This window comes from Canis lupus, chromosome 10 (genome assembly GCF_011100685.1).
Source record: "Canis lupus familiaris isolate Mischka breed German Shepherd chromosome 10, alternate assembly UU_Cfam_GSD_1.0, whole genome shotgun sequence".
Lineage (NCBI taxonomy): Eukaryota > Metazoa > Chordata > Mammalia > Carnivora > Canidae > Canis > Canis lupus.
The window spans coordinates 39,065,143-39,087,135 of NC_049231.1; the positions used below are offsets into that span (position 1 = coordinate 39,065,143).

Genomic DNA, 21,993 nt, shown 5'->3' on the forward strand with positions numbered 1-21,993 from the left:
TACAGAACAACCTGCTTTGTAGACATGCATTCAGCTAAAAAACAAAATACCCAGAGACGTGTACACCAGGGAACTCCATGTGTAAATATACTTTTAGAGGGATGAGTCCTTAAAGAAGACACAGAGCTCTGTACATCGACACAAACCTTATCTGCAGTAATAGCCATAAACCTGGAAGTGCACAACTGCAAAGTGCATTCTAACTAAAATGAACAGATAATGGTATCTGGTCTTACGGGCCATTCTCTTGATACTTGCCACCCTGACCTACTTGATGATCAGATCATATTGCTCTCTTGCTTCTTGTTGGTGGTGCTTAACCCATGGATCTCTATGGCTTATTTTTAGTTGGAAAAAAATAGGTGATTTCTGTCAGGGGGGATGTAACCCTATGGTCCAGGCAGCTCGTTCAAGTGCTCACCTGCCTGGCTATCTCACCTTTCACACTAGAAGGCCAGGGATTCGAAAAGGTCAGCTCATTTAGCCCAACACCATCTCCATGATGAGCCTTGAGCAGCCCTCCTTGGCCAGTCACGGAGTCAAAAATGAGAACAGACATGAGACACGAGCAATACATAACAACACAAGCTACACATCCCCACCATTCACTGGCATGAATGAAATGATTCTGCTCTCGCCTCTATGACAAAAACTGCCCAGCATATAGTAGCTTAATTCAGTGGTTCTCAATATGTGATCCCTGCACCCTGCATCCCTTTCAAAGGGTTTGCAAAGCCAAAACTACTTTCTTCACACTTGTTTACTGTGCAGGCAAGTATATTGGGCACAAAAGCAGTGGTGAGGGATCTCCTGTGCCTAAGCAGGAACCGAGGTGGTGACTCCTGCAAGAGAGAAAACTTTACCTCTACCCTTGTAGGATCTCCAGCTGTGCCTGAGAATGAAGTCGACATGAGACATCAACAGAGGAAAGGACATAGTCTCTTACATGCATGTGGGAGCCTCCATAGAACAATGAAGAAACAAAAGCATGCTGGGCCTGTGTCTCTGTACCAGGTTGAACAAAGAGAGGCAATTGTGGAAAAGTAACAAAATATATGGGGAGCTTAAAGGGAGATAAGAGGCATGTAACACAGTATCTTTGAATAGACTTCTCTCCACCTTGACTCCCCATCTGGTGATGAAGAGTGTTCCTTTCCTCCTGGCATAGGGAGAAAACCTTTCACAAGGGGGTGCATCTCCTGCTTTCAGGAAGAAAACAGATCAGAGCATTCTTCTCGCACTTGCTGTTTTTCAAGTGCCTTGGGCTTAAAATAATCCTTATGCCAAAGTGGCATATTTTGAGTGACCTATTCAGCCACTCGTCAGATATTAGGTCTAATCATGAAATGTGCCACCCTTATCCTCACCCAAAATCTAGGTATTTTGGCTGATGGTGAGAATGCACCATATACTGGAAGCTGGTTCAGTGCATATTTTGTACCCACAGGATAGCATCTCAAACTTGCAAGCTATTTTCTCCTTTCTGGGGTCAAAATTAAATCTTTACATGAGAAGATGCTCAACATCACTAATCATCAGGGAAATGCAAATCAAACCCACAGTGAGATAATGCCTCACACCTTTTAGAATGGCTATTCTGAAAAAGATAAGCAATAAGTGTTGGTGAAGATGTGGAGAAAGGGGAATGCAAACTGTGCCACCACTCTGGAAAATAGTAGGGCAGTTCCTCAAAAAATTAAAAACTGAATTACCCTACAATCCAGTAATTCTATTTCTGGGTATTTATCTGAAGCCAACAAAAACACTAATTCAAAAAGATATATTCACACCCGTGCTTATTGCAGGATTATTTACAATAGCCAAAATATGGAAACAACCTAAGTGTCCATCGATGGATGAGTGGATAAAAAACTACAGTTTATATACACAACTGAATATTATGTATCTATAGAAAAGAAAGAAATTTGGACATTTGCAGCAACATGGATGGAATTTGAGGGCATTATACTAAGTGAAATAAGCCAAAGCAAGACAAATACCATATGATCTTTCCTATATGTGGCATCTAAATATATATATTTATAATTATATACATACCAAGTTTATACATACAGAGAATAGACTGGTGGTTGTCAGAGGTGGGGAGTAAGAGAAATAGGTGAATTGCTTTGGGTTTTTTTTTTTTTTCTAGTTTAAATAAATAGAATTTAAAAATCTTTGTGCATTTGGTTTTACGTACAAAAAATATATACCAGTGCAGCCTTCAGGTATAAGGTATGTAATAGGACATCGCTTGAACTACAGTTGTCTCATGGAAAATCATAAGCTACAGGTTACTGAGCACTTAAGAAGCTATAGTGAACAGCATTTAGCTAGTTGCTAACTGCTAGAGTAGCTCGAGGGAGACATGGTGTACTTCTTTTCTTTATAAAATGAGTGGAAATTTTTTAGAAAGACTGGAAAGTTTCCTTCTGACAAGGAAAAAAATTCAGATTTTATGCTTCTTGATCTTGGAAAATTTCGGTCCATTTTTGTCAAAGGGTGAGGCAAGAGGGAGAGCCTGGAGAGAAGGGACAATGGAGAGGCTTTGCCTTTCACTTTTGAGAGTGTATTTCTTGTGCTAGTTGAAAAGGAGAGACTCGAAGGAGAGGCAGTCAGTGTTCAGAAACTGGTAAAGGCCAAATGATTTGCTTGGGAGGCAGCCAGATGGAAGTGAGAGGACAGGCAGGCCTGAGTCAAACACGCCCCCAATCTGAAGGCTGGCTACACCATTACCTTGGACTTTGGGTACATTAATTAGCTTCTGGGCCTCAGTTTCCTCATCTGTGAAACTCACTGATGTTGTTTCCTTTAGTTCCATCAGGCTTATTGACACTGACATCTCCACATCCTCAATGGCCACTGACTCAACTTACTAGCTTTCCTGTTACCCCCTGGATATGGATTTCTGAAGTCACCAACAGCTTCCATATGGCCTCATCCGCTGGAACCCCAGCAGTCCCTAGCTTATTCAACACTACCGGCACTCCTCCTAGAATTAGTTCAGTGTGCAGCCTACCCATCCTCTCAAGGACCACCCCCCCCCCACCTCCCTAGGAGCCTTTCTCAATCTTTTTTTTCGTATATTTTTTTATTGGGGTTCGATTTGCCAACATATAGTATAACATCCAGTGCCCATCCCCTCAAGTGCCCCCCAGTACCCGTCACTCAGTCAGCCCATCCCGCCCACCTCTCCCCTTCCACTACCCCTTGTTGGTTTCCCAGAGTTAGGAGTCTCTCATGCTTTGTCACCCTCTCTCAGTCTTTATAGACTTCTTCCTCTGCCTGCCCCTTAAACCAAGAGGCTGCGGGAACTTGACCTTCAACCCACTCCTCACAAGCCATAAGCCTTGAATGACTTACTCATTCTGCTTTGCTTGTTTGTTTGCTTTAAATGACCTTTTGACTCATGGTTCTTTTGTCCACATCTCCGGTTCTCCCCTTTCTTCTTGAATCTCATGTCCTTACAAGTTTGAAAAAACTCTTGGTATGGCTGTCCCCCAGGTGCTTCAGTTTCCATAGGTCAAAAAGGAATTCATCAAATTTGACTTTTTCTATTTTCCTAAAGATGGTGGTAGCTTATAGTTGCCTAAGTCAGGAGGCTGAAATCATCATAGGCTCATCCTATCTAATCTTCTATATTAATTTCTACTTGTTTTACATCTTTACAAAAATTCTTGAAACTGATTCCATCTCCCCATTCCTACTCCTACCACCCTGCCTTCTTTTAAAGAACCAGCACAACAGCCTGCCCTCCTAGGTTGCATTTCCCAGGAGCAGAGTGAGGGAGGAAGTGGGAAAATGGGACAGGGATGGGGAAGAAGGGACAGAAGGACAAGGTATCAGGGCAAATGCCAGCCTCAGCCTGACTGTCACCACAGAGTTGCTTCTGAGTGTAGACTCTGCCTCGGGTTTGACCCAATCTGAGGAAGGGAGCTGGGCTTTTCACATTCCCACACTAGTCAGTGGTTGCCAAGGACATACCAGGAGAAGGAATGAAGAAGCCCTAGTAGCCCAAGGGCAGTCCACACAGAAACAGCAAGAGGGATCCAAAGGAATCTAACGGGGTCTATGCTGAAAGCTGACAACATCTTCATACACCGAAGTATAGATTTCGATTTATTTATTCATGAGCGACACAGAGAGAGGTAAAGACACAGGCAAAGGGAGAAGCAGGCTCCCTGCAGGGAACTCGATGCGGGATTTGATCCTGGACCCTGGGATCACGACCTGAGCGGAAGGCAGATGCTCAACCACTGAGCCACCCAGGCGTCCCTACTTCAGCCAAATTTATCTACCAAAATCAACGAACTGGCCAGGTCAGTTTCCCACTTAAACCCTTCAGTGACTTCCAGGTTCTCTGCAGCACTCTGTGGAAACTGGCTTTCTTTACCATCCCAATAGGTATCAGAATTAGACAGGGGGAGGGAGTCTGTGTTAAAACATAGTGTGGTCTCTTGAAGATTCATGCTACACATCAGCTCATTAAAGCCTCTAAAAAGTCTTGCAGTAAAGGAACCTGTTCAGCTGGGGAATTCCTAGCCCTATCTGGCTTTAATTTGAGAGCTGGCTTGTATGTGTCTTGTGGGAGGTACCTCCTACACACCTCTGTCTGCAGACCTGGGTGGGAAGTGCCGGCCTATAGGATAAAGTCCCTCGGCATAGCACAGAAGTCTCTCTGTGGGCTGGCCCCACCTCCTCTCAGCCTCATCCCGGGCTGTAGTAACGCCGAACTACCTTGACATAGACCTCGACGTGTCACACGGGCCTCTGTGTCCCATTTGTGCTGTACAATTGAGCTTTCTGACAAAGCTCGGGTCTGTTGAACTTCCCTTCCAGGAATCTTCCTAAGACCCTGTACCAGACTGGGTTCTACAGAGAAACCAAATCAGATTATGCAGACTGAAAAATCCCAAGTTCTGTAGGGTGAGCAGGCAAGCCAGACACTTAGGAGAGCCAATGTGTCAGTCTGAGTCCTAAAGCAGGGAAAAAAAACCTGACATCCTAGCCTGAAGGTAAGGAGGCAGAAAAAAATCTCTCTTATTCTGCAGAGAGTCAGCCTTTCTGTCCTCTGGAGGCCTTCAACCGATTGAATGGGGCCCATCCCATCAGGGATGACAATCTGCTTTACTCAATCTACTGACTCACATGTCAATCTCATTCAGAAACACCGTTACAAAAATGCCCAGAATAACGTCTGACCAACTGGGTGGGCACCCAGTGGCCCAGTCAACCTGAAATTAACCATCACATACCTAAGTGCATTTCTTATGTTCCCATCACTTTCTACACATACAATATCTATGTCTTTCTTTTTTTACCATCCCAACAATTTTTTTAAAGATTATATTTATTCATTCATGAGAGACACAGAGAGAGGCAGAGACACAGGCAGAGGGAGAAGCAGGCTCCCTGCAGGGAGCCCGATGTAGGACTCGATCCCAGGACCCCGGATCACGACCGGAGCCAAAGGCAGACACTCAACCGCTGAGCCACCCAGGTGCCCCCATCCCAAAGATTTTTAAGTGTACAGTTCAATAATGTTAAGTGTATTGACATTGTTGTACAACTTCTCCAGAACATTTTCATCTTGTAAAACTGAAACCCTGGACTCATTCAACAATAACTCCCCACATTCCCTCTTCCATCTGCTCCCAGCCCTGGCAACATCCATTGTATTTTTATTTTCTCTATGGATTCAATGACTCCAAGAACCTCAGGTAGGTGAAATTATCTAGTATTTGCCTTCTGCGACTGGCTTATTTCCTGCAACTTTAATGTCTTCAAGGTTCATCCGTGTAGTAGGACATGTCCCCTTTTCTTTTTAAGGCTGTGTATTCCATATTGTGCATACACCACATTTTGTTTATCTGTTCATCCACTGATAGACATGCGTGCGGGCTGCTTCCACATTTTGGCGGTTATGAACAACGCTGCTGTGAACATGCATGTGCAAACATTCCTTCGTGACGTGGTTTTCAATCCCTTTGGATACTTACCCAGAATTGGGATATACTTTCCTTATCTTAACTCAGACCAGCTCTTATCGGACTCTCATCTCAACCAAGCTGGCACCCTCCCTTTCAGTCACACTGGACTTTAAGGTTTGGGAGGGAGAGGCCAAGCTTGATTCATGCTGGCAGCATCGTGAGGGTGAATCACACAGCAAACAGCAACTTCCTGCCCAGTGGTTTCCTTGCACTTACCCTCCCCAACCTGATGGTTCTGGGGTCGACATCGTGAGCTTTTAATGTCAAAATAAGCCCATGTTCCAGGGCCGTGCACGAATTCTCTGTTTCAAAAATTAGGATGCTGGGTGAGCTGGCAAAAAAAGATTCTAACTAAAACCATGAGTGAGAGACAGGGGCCATTAAGATGTGCTTGAAAAGAATTGAGGGGAAAAAATGTTTTCTTTAAAAAGTTGCTGCAAATGAGACAGCATTGATCTTTGATCATACTTCTAAAGTTATGTTTTTAGTTTTTTTTTTAAGATTTTATGTATTTATTTGAGAGCGTGAGCATGAGAGAGAGCACAAATGGGGGAGGGGCAGAGGGAGAGGGAGAAGCAGAGTCCCCGATAATCAGGGGGCCTCACTCCGGGCTCCGTCCCAGGACTCCAGGATCATGACCTGAGCCAAAGGCAGACCCCAAGACCAACTGAGCCATCCAGGCACCCCTATGTTTTTATTTTTAAAAGTTCCATCTCAAGGGGCGCCTGGGTGGCTCAGTTGTTCTTGGGGTCTGCCTTCGGCTCAGATCATGATCTCGGGGTCCAGGGATGGAGCCCCACATCAGGCTCCCTGCTCCGGGGAACCAGCTTCTCCCTCTCCTTCTGCCCCTCCCCACTCCTAGCCCTCTCACACACACTCCCCACCCTTGCTCATGAGCAATCTCTCTCTCATTCTCTCTCTCTCATAAATAAATAAAATCCTTAAATTCATCTCTGGGCTCTGCCTCCCGAATCACACACATGCAGCTCCCAGCTCCACCGGGGTGCACGTGGTCATCCTGGGGTCCCCACCGCAGCCCAGTCACCAGGCCAGGGATCCTGGTATTCCTCTTTCTCCATCTCTCTCTCTCACAAACCCATAAATAAAGAAAACCTTAAAAAAATAAAAGTTACATCTTAAGACTTTAACCCACAGACAGTCCCAGGAAATTATGCTGACGGCCTTTAATCTCATCTCGGGTTTGGGATAAGATGGTATAGCAGTCTGCCTTGATTGTGGGGTCAGTTGCTGTGACCAAAGTGAGAATGAATGAGTCTGAACCTCTGTGGTGATGATGCCAATGTGCACACCTGTGCTCACGAAGGTGCATTTGTAATTCTTTCACCCGGACGCTCACCTCACTGACCTCCCTGCTTTAAATTTCATGAAGATTTCATCAAGACACAGGTTCAGGACCAAAACGGTGGACATTTTGGAAATGAAATGGAATCTGGAATAAAAATCTTCTTTGTGTGGTCTTGCAACATCTTACCTGAGGTTGGCTTACTATGGTAGCGCGCCGCTTCCCAAGAGGACAGGGCATATTTCCATCGTGTCACTTCAAGGGCTGGAAGCTGTGGCTGCTGTGTCCTGTGCTGGGCTTTGAGCACGGTGGGTTTCTACCCCACAGCATTATTCACTTCACTGCTCACTCCTGAGTGCTTCAGCGTGGCCTTCGTCCTGCGTGGACCCCTCGAGTTGCCAGCATCGCAGAAGCACAAGCTGTTACAAGAAGACCTGAGTGCCATAAACTTCCCTCTGCTTATCTGTGCCAAGGAATCCTTCTGGTCTGAGTAAGACAACCCAGCGTGTTGGTTGTAGACGCCAACATCATCTAGCAGTGTCATATGTGACATATTTCCCGGAGATGGGCAGTGAGAATAGACCGCAAAGGGCCTCGCCCTAATAAATCCGCTGGCAGGCACCTTCCCAGCATCCAGAGCACTAGCTGTTGATGGACTAGCCCTACACACTCACTTAGGCTGTGTGGCCCCAGGCCTAGTTGGGGTTATTTTTCTCATCAAGGCACATGCCCCATTATCGTCAGGACCATGAAAGGAGGTGGACAGGCGGGCTTCTAGAAGGTGGAGTTGTTGCTGGATTTAAAACCACTCAGGTCTCTTTCTAGCTGGCGAGCTGCTTCTGCCTGGGAGACAAAGCTCTTCCACTGCCCTCCCACTTTCCTGTGTCCTAACCTTGGTGTGAGCTCTTGGTGGGCTCTGCCACCCGAATCACACGCGGCTCCCAGCTCCACCGGGGTGCACGTGGTCATCCCGGGGTCCCCACCACAGCCTGGTAGCCAGGCCGGGGATCCTGGTATTCCTCATCCTCTGGAATGTCCCTCAGTCTGGTTAACTTGGCCTTAAGCCAAGGAATGAGGCAGGAGTCGGCTTGTTCTGCCCAGGAGGCTCCTGCCCAGCTGTAGCTTTGTTACCTGCTCCCATGGAAAAGTGCAGCCATGTGCTTTTCCAGACTGACTCACCAGGCAGCTCTGGGACACCAGAGGAGTCCACCAGGGACCAGAGGCAGCTCCAGGGTGACTCTGGCATCCCCCTCTGCCTCCTCTCTCTGGGACCAGGAGGCTCGATAGGCATTTGAACAACAGCATCGCATTATCTACTGCGCATCATAAATAGTGGCAGACCGAATGGTGACTTCTGCTGGTCACACAATCACTTGAACAACTCTTGAACAAAATGTGCGATTTACCACTACCTCAGGAGCTGACCTAAGGAGCTGGTAAATGCCCTCTCCCTTCCCAGGTTTGCTCGCTTGCTGGGCTTATACTGCCGTGGCCTCACTTGGAACAGCTGAAGCTAAGTGTGCAGCTAGGTCATGGGGTAACTCTAGCTTCTTCCTCTGAAACCATTCCCAACTTCCAGGGAATAGTAGCCAGGTACAGGCCCCTTACCTATTTCCCAGGTGGAAGGAAGCCTGCTTTACCATCTTTTTCTTCTTCTCTTCCTCATGTCTCTGTTTTCTTACAGACAGTGTCCCTTTGTTCTCATAGGGATGGTTCTTCCCAGCAGGCCTCTGGGGCCCCTTCTCTCTGTCCCAAAGCTTTGTTGCAGAGACATTGTCTTCTTTTGAGCCACAGTCTCCCTCTGCCCTCCCTGCCACCACCTCTCGCTGCCTCTGTGGCCCTCGGGGAGGTGCCCTGCATTACTGGGGGCTGCCACAGGCTCCCCCTGCCTCCCCTGCACCAGTGCTCTGTTCCCCTGCCACCCACACGACTCCCGCTAGAGTCTGAGACAGAAGAAATGAGTCTTCCAAAGACTACATCTAAATTCACATCCACCTCTTTCCTACATGAAAAAGTGCCACCGTATCAGCAGTCAAAAAAAGAAAAAAGAAAAGAAAGAAGAAAAGAAAAGAAAAGAAAAGAAAAGAAAAGAAAAGAAAAGAAAAAAGGAAAGAAAACATTTGTTGTAAGAATGATAATGAATGATAGCTTCCCTGAACTTTGCATTCCAGAGTCAGGGATGTCAAGTTTACATTCACTATCAGCCCGATTAGTTGTGCCCAGGCAAGGAGACTCAGTCCTCCCTCTGCCTACGCATGCCCCTTGCAAGGGAGCAAGAGACAACTGTCCAAAGTAAAGGAGCCCTCACGGCAAGCCCAACTGGCCGTGTGAAAGGCTACTTCTCACAAGTGGAAGCCGTGATTCTGCACGTACAGGATGCTGGTCCCACCTCGGCTGGGAGGTGTCCAATCCTACTGCCGGTGATGTGCAAGTCAAAGTTAGGACCGCAGGACTTGGAAATCCGCATACTTGTCTCTGGGAGTGTGGATGGCAACAGTAAGGGGGGCTTACAAATCTAGTCTACCTTTGGGAAGGATTATATCTCGAAAATATGAACCAATGGGGGCAGTACACACCAGTTTTTCTTTCTGAGTGACTTTTCCATGAGATAGTATGGTTACAAAGCAAAGAGCCGGGTGCTCCTATTTGGGCTCATTTCTGCAGCCTGCCAATCAAAAAGCCTGCTTCAGGGGTGAGGACGCTCCTCTTGAAAGCTATAGCAGAGCTGTTATCACTACATAGGCCACTGCAATTAGACCTGCTTGGACAAACGGCCTGCCCCACAGGCGGACTCAGCCGCAGCGGACAGAACCGTTACCCATTCTGGGAAATTACCCATTTCCCTGGGAGACAGAACCCTTGTTTTGTCCATTCCTGTTTGTATAGACAGACGGCCTTAAAGCACTTCCTAGCCAATCAAGCATGCCCCAACCACAGTTTTAAGACAAGGATTCACTGCATTTGGTTGCTGAAAGTGAAGGCTGTGCTTTCGTGTGCATGACCAACTTAAGGTCATCCCTCAGAGAGCTGCTTTCTTCACAGTTGGGTCGGGCCCAGGCAGGAGGTGGCAGGGGCAGGTCAGGAGAAGCAGCCCCCTCCTCAGGAAGAGCCAGACACTTGGAGGCAGAAGGACCATCACAAGAGCGTCCACATGTTGACCCCCCACAGCCTGATTTCAGGGGCTCACAGTCCCCGTGGAAGATGCAGCTGGGGTCACTCCAGCGAATGCAGGGAGATCAGCTCCTGGCTCCCATCCACCGCTGCCCCAGAGGACAGGCCCTCCTCTTCGCTTTACTGCGAGTGCTCGAAAGTCAGATCCCCAAGCAAAGCTCAGATAATGGAACTACCCAAATGAGCAATGGGATTGATTTGTTTGGTTCAAGTAGGCCCAGATGAGCCCTTCTACGGCAGCCCTGCATTGGTTTAAGTATTTTCAGGATACCTGAATTGAATTCAGTAAATACTGCCCGAGTTGCAGAGAATACAAAAATGAATGCGTCCATCCCTTCCCATAGGGGCTCACCCTCTTTCCTTTGTTGTTATGAAGAAGGGAAAGATGAGACGGTATGGAATGGTCAAAAACATGGATGGGTACCGCATGCCGCCTTTCCAGGGGAGATAGTCCCTCCGAGTTTCATGAGTTTGTCGGCAAAACAGAGAGCAGAAAGCGGTCTTTTCCCAGGGGTGGAGGTGGAGCAGGTGGGAACCAAGAGACCGGGTGGGAAGGGGTCTCAAGGACCTCCTGACATAGGCGGGAAGCCCCTGTTCTCCTGACTTGATGACTTTCAAAAAAACCTCTTCAAAATAGAAACCCTCCAAGCCTTTCCCTCGTCTGCTTTCAGCCTGACCTGGAACCTCAAGGCAGCGGTGACGATACAGGGAGATAGGCAGGCCACACAGGCAGGGTGGGAGACAAAGCCTCAAATGGTAACAAGGTCAGGGAGCCAGCTGTGGTAAGGGGATCTGCAGAGGAAACCGTAATTTCAGATTTTTGAAAGGAAAGTAGGAAAAGACAGGACGAGGACAGGAGGGAAGAAAGAAGGAAGGAGAGAGAGAACCGGAGAGAGGGACAGAAGGAGAGAGGAAGGAAGGGAAAGGAAGAGGCATTCACTGAGTTTAAGGACAGCTAAGGAGGGATTTGGGTATCTGACAATGATTTGCCACTGGAGCCCCTCCATCCCTGCAGGAGGCGATGACTAATCTGGAACTGTTTCAGAGTCATTCCTCGGCATCTCTAACTGTGCAGAAGTATCCAAAAATATTTGTGCGGTTAGGATGGCCCAGAATCTGAAAAGATTCTTTGGGGGGCAAATAGGAACTGCCAGGATCCTCCCAAGGTCAGACATTTTAGGAAATCTTTTCCTGGTTTTCCAGCAGTCAAGGACCATTGCAAAGATGTAGGACAAAGCCTGGCTGTCCCAGAAAGCCCCATCGTGACTCCCAGGCCCAATGTTAAAGCACTCTCTGAAATAGGTGGAAGACAGCCCTCCAGCAACGTAAAACACAGCTCTCTGTCACACAAAAGTCACACAGCACGCTGCTCACAATCATTTCTGTGATAAGAGACGTTTTAGAAAATGCTCAGTGATTAACCATAAAAATAACTTGAAGAAGGACTAAATAATTTCAAATAAGCCTTTAAGGTGAGAAGAGAGGTCATCCTTTGTTTCAGAGGCTAAGAGGACACACCAAGGTCATGGGTGGCACACATCCAGCTCCAGTTCCACAGGAGCACCCAGGCTGGAGCCCAGTCCTTCCCTCCCTTCCTGGCAGCCCAGGCTCCCCCTAGCTAGACCACTGGATTTTTTGCTAATGATCCTGCTCAAAGTGGAAATAGTACATAAAGGACTTTGGTGGCAGGGAGAGCGGGCAGGGCAGGGGATTTTAAAGTTGCAGCCCTGCCTCATAAAGTTAATCCACAAAGAATAATTGTGACTTCAGTGTGGTCCAAAATCAACATTCTGAGAAATAAGTGGGCACGAGATGCTCCCATTTCAGGAACTCCAGAAGAACTGTCAGAGGCCCCCCAGAAAAGCGCTTCAGAGAATTTAGGGAAGCAAACATGGTTCATTCAAAATGGGATTTTGCTACGTTTGCGCGGACCTTGGGCATTTACACTTCTTTTACACGTGTTTTGGAAGAATGGATAGAGGAAAAAAGAATAAAACAGCAGAGAAGTGCTTCAGTTATTGCAGAAAAGGGCTGAAATCAGAGACAAAAAAGATCTCAAATAAGAAGCAAGCGTTTCCAGGGCCACATTAGAAATAGTTTTCATCTGAAACAGTCCAGCAACATTTCCTGATCCCCAACTGCCCTCTGAGCCTGACAGAAATGAACCGTAGTGTGAATGGTTTCATTTTATTGGCCATTAGGCTGCCGAATAGGATCTTTCTTAAATGACTTATCAAAGCCACAGTGGAAACTTGTATGAAATGCTATGAATCAGCTTTAACCAATGATAGCAAACTCAGAAAATCATGGAGTTGTTTGTGGATTTGGCCTGAAGTCAGACATGTTTTGAGGTTTTGAACACTGACTACTTGCATCTATTAAATCAGTTTGCAAAAAAGAGAGAACAAAGAAATGGGATACGGAAACCTCAGTCTTAAGGAAGAGCCAAGCTCCCCCCTAACCAGAGCATGGCAGGGTGGGAGGGAAGGGAAAAGAGTTTGCCTCTTCTGAAGCGCTGGGCTTTCCCTGAAATCCTTTTTTTTTTTAGATTTTATTTATTTATTCATGAGAGACACAGAGAGAGAGGCAGAAACACAGGCAGAGGGCTAAGCAGGCTCCCTGTGGGGGGCCTGATGTGGGACTCGATCCCAGGACCCGGGATCATGACCTGAGCCAAAGGCTGACGCTCAGCCACTGAGCCACCCAGGCATCCCTTCCTTGAAAGTCTTAACAGGCAATGTTTGGGTGCCTACAAGAAGGAAGCTGTAACCAGACCAAATTCCTCTGGTTTGCTCCAGGGGACATAGGTACCAAGCTCAGGGGTACAGGCAGGAGAGCGCCCGGCCTGCATGGTCATCTTTGATAGAAGTATTCCTGCTCCATCCAGGCACATTGTGCTTTTAGAAAAAGTGAGCCCAGGAGTCTGAGCCAGTGTACTCAGGTGGTGCTGTGTCATGGGGAGGCATGCCCAGACCTGCGCCCCACCCCGCTCCCTTCCCCCGGAACATAGCAAGAGCTCAGGGCTTAAGGCCAGCTTTTATGATCTTAGACACTCACCCTCCAACCATCCGAGGAAATTAAGAATGATTACCTCTGAATCAAGGGCAAATCATCCAACAGCTTCCTGCCCAGGGTTTGAGAGGGCAGACTGCCCAGGAGGCGTCCTGCTTCTGAAATGGGAGGAGTGCTATAAAAATCCTCATGGAAATGGTCAGTTAGGGTAAGGGACCTAGGGAGGGAGGTCTGAGCTTCCGCCCATGTTTTCACGTGTTCCTTTCTTCCCCATGCTGGTGAAGTCTCCTAGCACCTTCGAGGTGGCCCAGGTAAGGAGGAAATCCCGCCTGCTCCCCCTTACGGGGTCTACAGGCCTGACCACACTTCCAGAAGCTGTGCCTTCCTCTCTTGGCCTCTGGGAGGAGAGAATTAGGTTTCAGCATTTCTATCACTGAGACACAGGCTGTAAGCAGTTGCCTTCTAAGTTTTCTACTTTGTGCTTCCCTCCCATGAAGTACATGACAGAGTAAGTACTGCTTGTGATTGGATTGGAGAGTTCCAGAGCCCAGTCTGTGTTTAGAGTATCTGTTTCCACTCCCCCTCCCCCCCTGAAACTAACATCTGGGTTTCTGGTAAATTACTGAGTCCAGAGTTGGAATCCCCAGGGAGTATTTTACCTTAAGGCACTGTTAATCATCAGAATTACCTGGAGGGCTTGTTAAAACACGGGATGTTTTACTTCTAATCAGGTTCTGAGTGATCCCCGCGCTGCTGGTCCCAGATCATACTTTGGGACCACGGGCCACTGGGCGCAGCTTTCCCTTTCTTTCCCCGCTTCCTAGCTACCCCATCCCTGAAACTGCCCCCCATGAGAGAAGTCAGAGTGATGATACTGGCTGGTGAGGGAATTACAGAATTGTAATTAACAAGAGAAGCTTGAATTATTTGAATTACCTATCAGAGTTGCCTCTATGCCTTTCCCGGGAAATGTAATTCCTTAATTTTTTTTCTTCCACGAATTAAACTTTTATCCACAGCAGAGCATTTTTCTGTCAAAAAAGACAATCTTTTATCTTTACAATAACAACCTCAACTTCCTTCCTTCCTTCTGGTGAGAATTAGGTCTGTTTTCCTTCTTTTCTATTGAGATATAATGGACAAATAATATTATGTTAGTTTCAGATGCACGGCATGATGATTTGATAATTGTAGATACTGCTGATGATCACCACAGTAAGTCTAGTTAACATCTACCACAGTTACATTTTTTTTTCTTGTGATGAGAGCTTTTCTGATCCACTCTCTTAGTAACTTTCAAATATACAATATTATTAGCTATAGTCACCATGCTGTCTATTACCTCCCCAGGACTCATTTATTTTATAACTGGAAAATTGTACCTTTTCACCACCTTTGCATTTCCCTCTTATTCTCAATTCATCTCCCCTTTACCGTCAAATAAAATACCATGAAATAAATGTCCATTTTTACTGAGGACCTACTATGTGCCAAGGACTCCACTAATACTGCTTAGTGATTTATAGGAGTCATCTCAAAGGATCTCCCCAACAATTTAGCAAAGTAATCTGTTATTCACCCATTTTACATATGAATAGATTGAGGGTTAGGGAGGTTTGGTGGTTGCCCAAGGCCACAGAACCTCAGTAAGTCCTAGGTAGGACAGGGATTCAAATCCAGACCTTGATCCAGAGATCAAGTTATATTGTCATAGCATTCTATTTTCTATAATATTCTATCTGCTATACTATAAAATAATCAATTACAAAATGAAAGACTTGCCACATATTAAACAAGTCTTCTGTGATCCATCCATTCATTCAATATGTTTTAATTAAGGCACATACTGTGTGCCATCCCCTATAGTTAGGCCCTGCAAATACAACCGTAGAAAAGATAGAACCAAAAAAAAAAAAAAAAAGAAAAAAAAGAAAAGATAGAACCTTTCAAAAAACATTTTACCAGACTGTCTTATAAAAATTTATTTTATTATTTTTTTAAGATTTTATTTATTTATTTGAAAGAGTAAGCACAATCAGGGAAAGGGGCAGAGTGAGAGGAAGAGAGAATACTGGAGCAGATTCCCTGCTGAGAAACCCCATACGAGGTTTATCCCAGGACACCAAGATCAGGACCTGAGCCGAAGGCAGACAACCAATTGAGCCACCCAGGCACCCCCAAAATTTACTTTTAAAATAGTTTGTCCGTTGATTAAAATTGTTCCAGAAAGTACATACCATTCAACTCAGAATTATATTCCTCCTGCCTCTATTTCTAGCAAACCTCCTTGATTTTCTATAGTTAGTTTAACAAGTTTGTCTCGTGTTTGTCTTAAAGGAGCATGTGTTGCTTTAATTTTTAAAAATATTTTTATTTTTTTATGAATAATATATTTTTATAGCACAAAATTTAGAAGAAACAAAAGTATATAGAGTAAAACTTAAGCTCCCTTCTATTCCTGGCCCCCACCTCCCCAGATCTCCCCAGAGGCAAACACTATTACATGCATACATTGTCTTCCTCCCTTTATTTCTTAACACAAATGGTTGCTTAATATCCACTTTTCTTTCCATGGACATAACTTGGAGATCATGCCAAATCAATAAATATAGCTACCTTGTTCTTTTCAACAGCTATATATAGAAATGACTCTAACATGTACCATACAATATTTAACTAGTCCCTGTTGATGAACATATGACATGGTCCAATATCTTACTATTATGAAGAATTCCACAAGGAGTACTGCTCTATGTGTATCAGTTTACACATGAGCAAGTCTATCTGTAAGATAATTTCCTGTAAGAGGAAACGTTGGGTCAAAGTCAAATGGTATGTGCATTTGTAATTTAAAAAATGTTCCATTACAGAATTTTTCAAGCATTACCAAAGGAAAGAGACTAGTATAATGAACCCCACACACCCATCACCCAACTTCCAGTTATTAATCCATGGCTGATACTATTTCATATATATATTGGCTGTATTCATTCCCACCTCAAATTATTTTGCAACGATTTCAGACATAATGTTATTTCATTGGTAAATATTCTGGCGCTATTTCTGAAAGCTAAGGGCCTTAAGAATCTCTCTCTGTGTGTATCGTTTCAGTATCACACCTAAAATAAATTCATAATAATTATTTATGTCATCCACTATCTTGTTAGTGTCACACTTCCCCAAATTGTCTCATGAGATTTTATTTTTGAAATAGTGTATTCTTTGTTTCAAAATCATTCAAGCCCATCTTATTCATTGCAGCTAGTTAAGTCTTTTCATTTTCCCCTCATCTTTCCCTTCCTCCCTCCCTCCCTCTCTCTCTCTCTCTCTGGGAGATGATTCTGTAACTTGCAACTCTACAGACAACACCTCTAAATAACTGTCAGCGGGGAAGAGGCTTGTCTGCACACACTTCGCTCAAGATACTGGCCCGCTTTGCCTATCAGCGGGAATGCAGGTCTGGAACGCAAGCTTCTGTTCTGGTGAGAACCTGTCAGGTTCAGGGAGGAGTGGGGGAAGGCAGGCTGGCCTCACTGATGTGGCCAGTCTCAGCCCTCTGGAAGCTTGGTGGGAACAGGGGCATTTCCTGCCTGCAAGCTACTTGCAGGGCTTTGCCATCTGACAGACTCTAGGTCAAATCTCAGCTGGCATGATTATTCTCAGGAGGCCTGGAGCAAATCTCTCTGAGCTGAAATGTCCTCCCCATCAAACTGGGGTATTAATCCTTATCTTCAAGGGGTGAGGATCAAGCGATAGAACACGCAGAGCTACTGCTCAGGAAGGGTAGCTAATAGGACTCTCCAGTTCTGTGATTGCTTGATGGAGACCCACGGAGAGTCTGAAACAGCAGCAGACATGGAGCGTCAACCGGGAGAAGAGAACCCCACAGCTCTTCCTTCTCGGAGGCCCGCTGCCGGTTGAATGTAACACGCCTGCCCACGGTACCCTGCTCTCCCTCTGCCGTCCTCCCATCAGCTCCTCTTCCCTCGGCTGCTCGGCGGTTGGCCACCCCCTCCAGGGCAAACCCTTCCACCGTGACGCCCTTCCTGCAGGTTGAGGGGTGCCGGCCGTCCCCAGGACAGGGCTGGGCTTTCGGGGCGGGCGGCGCTCCCTCCAGCTCACCTTTGTTTCCTCGCCCCGGAGGAGCAGCCGAGCAGAGCGTCCCTCCGGCCCCTCGCCCCCGCCTGGCGGAACAAAGAACCTGGCGCCGCCCGGGCCGCGGCCCTCTGCTAGGCTCCCCCGACGCGGGGAGCCGTCTGCGCCAGAAGCCCAGGACGCCCAGGTGCGGGTACACCCCAGGCTGGCCTCCGGCGGGCCGCACCGACCCGTGGCCCCGTGCGCACCCCGCACCCCCTCCTCGGGCTCCCGCTGCCGTCGCGTTCCCCGGACCCGGGCGGGGAGGCCCCTGCCTCTGCGCCCCGAAGGGGGAGACCCGAGCGCGGCCCTGGCCCCCCACTCGGCCCTTTGAGCCTGCCCCGGAGCGCCGGTGACCCCGCGCGCTAGAGACCGGGGACCGCGGGCCGAAGCACACAAAGAGAGTCGGGGTCCGCGCGCCCCGGGCCGCGGGAGGCCGCCGGGACCCCCCCCCGCGCCCCCGCGCCCCCGCGCCCCCGCGCAGCTGCCCGCGCGCAGAGCCCGCGTGGCCGGCCCCCGGGAGGCGTGCGTCTCCTTATATGGTCAAATGACACGGCGGGGGTTCTCTCGGGCGGGAGCCGCTCGCTCCACCCGGTCGGCCGCCCGCCGCAGCCCGGGACTCCGCCGCCGCCCCCGCCGCCCGCCGCGTCCCCAGAGCCCGCGCCGCGGTGAGTGCCCCCCGCCCGCGCCGCCGGCGGCGACCCCACACCTCGGGGGGCGGGGGCGGAGACCTGGGGGGACACCCGGGGAGGGGGCGCAGATGCGGGGGAGACCCCGGAGAGGGGGGCCGAGCCGAGGGGGAGACCCGGGCAGAGGGGGCAGAACCGTGGGGATACCCGGGAGGGGGAGCCAGGCATCGGGCCTCGGGCGTGCCAGACGGGAGAGAGATGCGGGGCAGACCCGGGACGCAGAGGCTGAACCTTGGAGACCGGGCGGGAAGAGGGGGGAGTAGCTGCGGGCTGACCCCGGGACAGGGGGGCAGAAGCCTGGGCAGCCCCGGGGAGAGGGGGGAGTAGCTGCGGGGTGACCCCGGGGACAGGGGAGCAGAAGCCTGGGCAGCCCCGGGGACAGAGGGGAGTAGCTGCGGGGTGACCCCGGGGAGAGGGGAGCAGAAGCCTGGGCAAACCCGGGGAGAGGGGAGAGTAGCTGCGGGGTGACCCCGGGGACAGGGGCGCAGAAGCCTGGGCAGCCCCGGGGACAGGGGGGAGTAGCTGTGGGCTGTGGGGTGACCCCAGGAGAGGGGAGCAGAAGCCTGGGCAAACCCGGGGAGAGGGGAGAGTAGCTGCGGGGTGACCCCGGGGACAGGGGGGCAGAAGCCTGGCAAACCCGGGTAGAGGGGGGAGTAGCTGCGGGGTGACCCCGGGGACAGAGGGGCAGAAGCCTGGGCAAACCCGGGGAGAAGGGGGAGTAGCTGCGGGGTGACCCCGGGACTGGCAGACTAAAGGGGAGCAGAACTATGAGGACACCTGGGCGAGGGAGGGGAGCCGAGCCTTGGGGGACCTGGGCAGAGGGGCGCCGAAAGGTGAGGAGAGCGGGGCTGGGGTGCGCTGTAGGCGCGGGAGGGAAGCCCGCAGGCGTCGCAGCCCTGGCCAGGGTCGCCGCCGGTGGGAGCAGGGCCACCGCCACCCACGGGAGAGCCCGGCACTGCGAGCCACTCGTCCAGCTGGCGGGCGCGCTGCCTGCCACCGCCGGTGGGGGTGTCCCGGCACTTCCCTTCAGTCCAAAGACGTGGAGCTCAGGCATTGATTTGTGTGGAACTTAAAAGACTGAACTATCAGATTTTAAAATCTGGGCTTATTTTAAACTAGAAAAATTCTGATCTTAAGCTATGCTCGTATGATATTTTAGCATACCTGAAATCTTGGAAAGAAAGTGTTGAATGTCCTTTCGTATTTAAATCAAGAATCAATCATGCTTATTTTCAGATCCCAGTCTGGGTTTCCATTGGAGCTAGCCTAACCCAGGCTAAATGAAATGTATCCGGCTGCCCTACATGATGTGCTCCTATGGTGTGCACTCCCCTGCATTTATTTCCGGAGGTAGTAAATCAGGGCTGGGGCTTATAATCAAAAGAACTGTGTTGGGAACACAAGGCCATATACTTCTTGCAGCTTTGGCTTTAGCTCTGCTTACCTGTGTTTTCTAATAATATGTTAGGGGGGGAAGCTCTGATACCCTGAAGGTGATTTACACCAAACAACATTTGAGGCAAGTCTTAGAAATACAGGGATTTCTAGCCTGACATTTAAACTTCCATAGAATCAGACTCAAGGGAGAACATTTCATTGTACATTTATGTAAAAATTTTTTTCATAGTGTTTTCCTCTGAATTTGTTCACTCTGAATTTTTAAAGATTATCAGTTAATATATTTGACCCTGGAATGACGTGGCGGTTAGGGGTGCAGCCCCCCCCCCCCCCCACGCAGCTGAATATCCAAATATAACTTTTTACTCCCCAGAAATTAAATTACTGTTGACTGGAAGCCTTACTGATTGCATAAAGTTAGTCAAGACAAATTTCGTATGTATCATACACTGTATTTTTACAATAAAGTAAGGTAGAGAAAACATTTAGAAAATCATAAGAGAAAATACATTCACGGTGCTGTATTTATGCAAAAAAAATCTACATATAGAGCATGGTTCAAACCCATGTTGTTCAAGGGCCAAGTATATACAGAATTGAATTCATTAGCATGCCATCCTTTACACTGTTTTTACACAGTAGCATATTAATAAGTCCTAAATTGGCTTATTATAGATCAGGCTTTGTTCTAGGCACTGCCATTCAGTCTCATTTAATCTTCATAAATATGCTATATGACAGGTGTGAAAGGGCAGCCCAGTGGCGTAGCAGTTTAGTGCCACCTTTGGCTCAGGGTGTGTTCCTGGAGTCCCAGGATCCAGTCCCATGTTGCACTCCCTGCGTGGAGCCTGCTTCTCCCTCTACCTGTGTCTCTGCCTCTCTCTCTCTCTCTGTGTCTCTCATGAATAAATAAATAAAATCTTAAAAAAAAAAAAAAGACAGGTGTGAGAGACCAGTGGGCTAGAGCCTGGCTAGAGCAAGACTGCTTTACATCACACTCCTCAACTTGAGCTGTACAATCTTCACTAAGTCACCTCATCTCTGAGTACCCCAGTTTCTTCAGCTGGGAGACAGGGAGGTGATCGTGGCCTGATTGAAGGGTTGTTGTCAAGCCTGCACGTCATAAGTAGTATCCATATTGATACCATCCTTGACTTGGCAGAGAAACTAAAGCACAGTGAGATCAAAATAACTTTTATTCCAGATGTTCCAGCCAGTAAATGGTGACCCTTTGATCTGACCTCAGGCAGCTCAACTGTAGAGCCTGAGTTCTAATCACTAAAGTGCTGGGGGCATACCTGAATGTTTCCATGAGGCCTTCTGCTGCCTCGTTTGACTCACTATTGCTTGTGAAACCACTTCCGGTACTGAAAGAAATCTGAGTGGTGGACAAACAAAGCCCTATAGGTATTGAAAAATAATTAGGCTAGACATCAGGAGGCCCGGGTTGTTGTTGTTGTTCTTCTTCTTCTTAAGATTTATTTATTTATTTATTTGAGAGAGAGAGAGAGAGAGAGAGAGAGAGAGAGAGAGAATGTGCAGGAGGAGGGGCAAAGAGAAAAAAAGGAGAGAATCTTAAGCCGTCTCCCCACTGAGCAAGGACGTGGGGTTGATCTTGTGACCCATGAGATCATGACCTGAGACAAAATCAGGATGCTTAACAGATTGAGCCACCTGGGTGCCCTAGGAGGCCTGGGTTCTGTTCCTGTTCTGCACCTAAGGATGCATTACCCAGCCTCTGAGGCTAGGGCTGCTTCATTTGTCAACAAGAGGGCTGGAGTAGGCAAGCTTCTCTTTGCCGCAGATGCCACGAGATACAAAGTTCCTTGAGCTTGAATGAACAAAAAGAGATATTGAATACTTCCTGTGTCGTTTTATTATGAGAATTCTATCAAAGCCCATTTATCATGTGGACTTCAACTGAGAAGCCACTTCCTGAACATGACCACCTGGATCAAAATGCCCAGGCTCTTCTCTAGAAGACCAAGAGCTTGGTCTTCCAGGAGAACAAGCTGGCATAGTGACTTTGGGGTGAATCACCAGGTGCCTCTGTTGTCCTGAATTGTGGACTTTTACTTTGGCCCCTTTGTTGGCTGATTCTTTGTCAGCTTGACTGGGCCACAGGATGTCTAGATAATTGTTCAGACATTACTTCTGGGTATATCTGTGAGGGTGTTTCTGAATGAGACTAATATTTGAATCTGTAGACTGAGTGAAGCAGATTGCTCTTCCCAATATGGGTGGGCCTCATTCAATCAGTTGAAGACCTGAACATAAAGGCTAAGTGGGAATTCCT

At 48.0% G+C, this 21,993-nt stretch overlaps 1 protein-coding gene and 1 long non-coding RNA gene across 7 annotated transcripts in view; one reads left to right on the forward strand and one right to left on the reverse strand.

The window, feature by feature from the left end:
• Positions 1-13,983, reverse strand: part of LOC111097692 — a 36,368-nt gene extending 22,385 nt beyond the window's left edge. Inside the window, exon 1 of the long non-coding RNA XR_005365725.1 lies at positions 13,556-13,983. This is a non-coding gene — a long non-coding RNA (uncharacterized LOC111097692). The remainder of the gene's footprint in view (positions 1-13,555) is intronic.
• Positions 1-21,993, forward strand: part of FHL2 (four and a half LIM domains 2) — a 67,690-nt gene that overhangs the window by 14,366 nt on the left and 31,331 nt on the right. The window contains exon 1 of one of the 6 annotated variants that reach the window (XM_038550889.1): positions 16,845-16,958. The exons of 2 other annotated variants lie outside the window; for them this stretch is intronic. The gene's annotated coding sequence lies outside the window, so the exon portion shown is untranslated. Of the gene's footprint in view, positions 1-16,844; positions 16,959-17,079; positions 17,418-17,523; positions 17,759-18,195; positions 18,279-21,993 lie in introns of those variants that run through there. 3 more of the 6 variants (XM_038550890.1, XM_038550888.1, XM_038550887.1) reach the window with 3 other exon arrangements.